This window comes from Phycodurus eques, chromosome 15 (genome assembly GCF_024500275.1).
Source record: "Phycodurus eques isolate BA_2022a chromosome 15, UOR_Pequ_1.1, whole genome shotgun sequence".
In the NCBI taxonomy this organism is placed as follows: Eukaryota; Metazoa; Chordata; class Actinopteri; order Syngnathiformes; family Syngnathidae; genus Phycodurus; species Phycodurus eques.
Genome location: NC_084539.1, coordinates 20,489,838 through 20,494,589, shown reverse-complemented (window position 1 = coordinate 20,494,589; position 4,752 = coordinate 20,489,838).

Sequence of the window (4,752 nt, the reverse complement as noted above, 5' to 3'; positions counted from 1 at the left end):
CACTCGGGCGCACGGTTCACTCCGACATGGCCTGACGTGTTGGCGGCCGTGGGTGCATGCGTGCCCGGACGCGCATGCTGATGATGACCGCGAGCCCTCCTCCTCCTCCTCCTCCTCCTCCTCCTCCGCCCGCTAGCACCTGCTAACACCTGCTAGCATCGCTCGGCTCGGCTCGCTAAAGCTCCACTCGGATAGAAGCGAATTAAAATTCACTTTTCTAACGAGCTGAAGCAAAACACACGCAAACGAGTTTATTAATAGAATTATAATTTTTGTTTTTTGTTTGTAAAATAGCCTTAGTGTAAACTCTCTACATCCATTCGTTGCTAGCTTGATCACTAGTGGGTACCATAACGTAAACCCGTGACGTCATCCCGTAATCATTTTGTATTGGAGGTGATTGGCTGAATGTTCTTGACGTTATATCGTAGACCATAAAAAAGAAAAGATATAGACCGGCTAAATAACGTGCCTACGTAGCATCCATGTTGGAGAGGTCGACGTTCCCATCAAAGGCAATGCATTGAAATTATGTCGTTAAGTTGCTCATTTGTCATTTTCATGACATTTGCTTTTTTGTCAAAATTAAAAGCGTGTGCTACCAATACCTAACTCTCTCTCTCTCTCTCTCTCGCTCTCTCTCTCTCTCTCTCTCTCTCTCTCTCTCTCTCTCTCTCTCTCTCTCTCTCTCTATATATATATATATATATATTACCCTCCTAGCTTAGAGTCAGAGACGTAACTAAAGAAACTCGTAAGTCGGGGGCACTTTCAAGTCAAGGTATTAATGTGTTTTACAAAAAAAAAAATACTGTCCATGTATTTATGCAGCGACGTATAGTGATAGGCAGAACAATGCCATGTACTTCCTATAGATAGCAGAAGATAAACTTAAACCGTGTGTTCGTCTGTTGCGATTCATACAATAGAAAAATAACTTTGTGTTCAATTAGCTAAACAGGCCCACATTTCAGAATGAGGTAGTACAATTGTGAGCAAATTAAGGCTCATTACTATTTCAGTATTCATACCTTTTGTGACAATTTTGTTTGGTGGTGTACTGTGAGTTTGGCTCAATAAAGGTTGGGAAACACTGCACTAAAGTCACATTTCAACACCTTAGATTTGTCTGATTTAGCAACTAAGATGGTTGTGGTGGGTGGTTGTTTTTAGCGAAAGGTCAATTGACAAAATAAGCCACAGGCTCGAGTCACGGCCGACATGGAGCGAATGCCTCACATGAAACACAGGAAGACCGGTTTTCTATTTCAAGATTATGCTGAGCAGGAAAACTCGAGTGAACGTGTTTACAAGGTAACAAGCAGAGCAGAGGAGAGACAGGGAGGGAAAAACTCCATCAAGAAGGTTCAATGATGGAGGATTTGACAGGTGACGACGATGGTGACGCAGAGATGGAAGTTCTGACGCCCGATGACATCACCGAGCCAGACCAGGATCCCGGCAATGAAGTGGAGAACCTCCAAAACAGGTTGTTTGGATTTCCGTACATTTTTTTGTTCCAGTTAAAGCTACCCATTTTGACATTTAACAGCAATAAAAATACCCTAAATGTCACTTTCACCTTGAAATTGGATTACTTTTCCTAAAGTGTACCAAAATACACAAAAATGTAATGAAAAATTAATCATCCATTAATTAATGTCAGACAGGCTATAAATACATTTTGAAAAGATCTGTAATCACTGAATACAGACAATTATGAGAATATTTTATGTGTGCATGAAAAATGAAGAGTATACAAGACCTAAAAAATGTGTCAAAACTTCAAACGCCTCATCAGCGATGTTTCATTCTATCCTTCAGTTTACGCAAAGTCATCCACGATGACAACGTCCGTCCAAAGTTGCAGTGTCTGGTCATGGACACCTCCTTCTCCATGGTGACCTTGCAAGGTGAGGACAGCGGGATCGCTTGGGTGACCACCCCAAGTTGCTGCTCCATGTCCTGGGCACCTGAAGCTGGGGAACCCACCAAAGAACTTGGCCCTCAAGCTCCAGCGAGGGCATGCGTAACTGGTTCTAATCCAGCAGGAAGGATTATCTTCGTTATGGATGAGGAGTTGCTGTCAGGGCGGAAGAAAACTAAAACAGAAAGACAAAAGGAAGAGAGAATTGACATCTCGGAAAGGCCAGAGTTAGTCAGCGTTGCTCCGCTAAACAAGAAAGATGAGGGAGATGAAGCAGAACAGGAGGTTCCCGGGAAAGATAAGGAACAAAGGCCATTTAGTTTGGTCTCTGAAGGCTCAGAAATCCTCAACATTGTTGTTCCTCAAAAGCTGGCGACTGTGGATGAAGAGGAGAGCAAGGGGATGGTGCACAACATGTCCTATTTGGAGGAGTGCTCTTCTTCTAAACCTGCTGGTGACAAAGAAGAGGAGACATGTGAGCAGGACAGCGAACCAAAGGCAGATGCTTCAGTGGGATCAGGTGAACAAGTCCATCCAACACAGCCCATTGGTTCAAGTGTCACGGATCCACCAGGAGCTCCCGTGGCAAGGCCTCCAGGAATGGAAGCTTTTTGTGATGTTGACTACCTTGAAGCATTCTCCTTGACTGATGACTATGCCCCAGGAAGTCCTGCTGTTGTCCCACCTGAGCCTGGGGTTCCTGAGCACAAGTCCACCACAGAGAAGCCAGTGCAGTCTGAAGACACCGCAACAGGTGGGGATGATGAAAAAACAGATGCTATCGGTCCAGGGGCTCTAAAAGCTGAGCTTCTAGATGAATTGTTTTACCGTAGTACCGACGACTACCTCATGAGAAGGCACATGGAAAGAGAGGATGCACTTGGAGGGATCAAACCCTCTGCACCTCCTTCCAAACCCAATGGATTGACTTTATTTGGAAGCCAAGAGGACGTCTCGACGCCAGTCTTCTTGCCTGAAGGGCCACCCAAGATTATTGACCCAGTTTTGTTAGAGGAACCCAAAACCATCGGCTTCCTGTATGACAACCTGTACGAAGAGGCTACTGGAAGTCGAAAAAGGGAAGACACAGAAAGTGTGGCTTTTGAAAAGTCGTTCTACAGTAGACATTCGTATCGGGAAGCCAGGGGCTACCTGGAGAAGTATGCCCTCATAGATGAGACACCCGTGGTGGAGGTGCAACCAGTACCCGTGGAGGAATGTGAGGGATGTCCACTTTTATCCCAAGATTTTGCTGATTTTCCCTCGACATTGCTCCAGGGTGAAATGCCAAACTCGGAGGAGGAAATTACAAATTTGTTCAGATCATGTGCCAGTTCTTCTCCATGTGACATCAAGGCTATCCTTATTTTGCAAGAAAACGATAGTCCGTCAACTACGAAAAGCGTCACAGGAACGGGTGCAAAAGACCCCAGAATCCACCAAAATCCGCTTTCCGTCTTTGAGACTTCCTCTGAGCCTGACTGGCAAGGGATGGATGATGACAACATAACTTCGCACATCGACTCTCTGGTGCATTTCAATCAACAGACATGGCTGCAAGAATCAGAAGTGGTAAAACCATGTCCTCCTCCCAGGAGAAAAACTAGATCCCCCTTGAAGGAGCGTCTGGTCCTAGCACCTCGGACCCCGGCAGATGATAGCTATACCGTGAAAGAACAGAAAGAGGAAAGGACGGAGGCGGCGGTGTCAGGCGAGACCGGCAATGAGGGGAGGAGAGATCGGGAGCTCCAGATCCCCTCCGATGTTCCTTTGTTAGGCAATGCATCTACCAATGATGTTTCTGGTGTGAAACCAGCTGAGGAAGAAGACACTGAAGTAGCTTTAACACAAACACAACCTGAAGCATCCGAGTCAGAAAAGGTTCATCTTGAGACACAAAATCATTTGACTACTTCACCAAATAAGCCAGCAAAAACAACTTGTTTAATTCTTTAACATCCTTAAAAATACAATTCACATAAACCCCTGTTTATTGCGGTGAATATGATCCAGACCCACTCGGGATACAGAGACCATATAAAACCTTCCCACATACTTTAAATACATTTAGACTAGTTAGCCTGACAAATAAGTCAAAAACTAGCGAGCAGTAGCCAGCTGAGAGCTAAGATCAACCCATCGTGGAATTTCTGAAACAGAGAAATAATTTCTGGAACTCAGTGATTGTCTTTGTTCAGCAACTCCTCACCGGTATGAGTCACCCGGTTCCAGTTCCCAGGACACAATTTGTACAGACATTCATGTGGTCTATGGGTGTGATGTCAAGACTATGTGTGAAGTTTATGCACTCCTTCAGGACACCTGGGTACTGTATGTGGCACTGCGAGTCTCCAATGTGGAATACAGGGCAGTTACTCATTTGTGTAAATTGTGAACCTTATGTTGGAACAAAGTAAAATGAATTAATAAAATGATAATATATAGTCATTCTGTATAGTAAACTAGAAAATGCCATTTCTGTAGAAATTACATGTGAATGCTGATGCATTATTAAGGTGTAAGCATAGCTAGCTAACGGCATGTCGCAATTGTGCCAGATAACCGCTGTTGTGAACAAAGGCACATAAACTTCTTATATAGTGGGGGAGAGGCAACTCATCTTTTAGCCATGCCCCCCCACCCCCCCCCCCAAAAAAAAAAAAAAGGAAAACAAATGGTGAAAAACAGTTTAATGCTAATAGCTCCACACTTCAGATCTACATAGTTCTGTCATTTCCCCCCCAGTAATCATCTTTTAACATACAATAAATTTATTTAAAAACAAATGTCAGGATTCACATTACATGGTCCTTATAGAATTGATC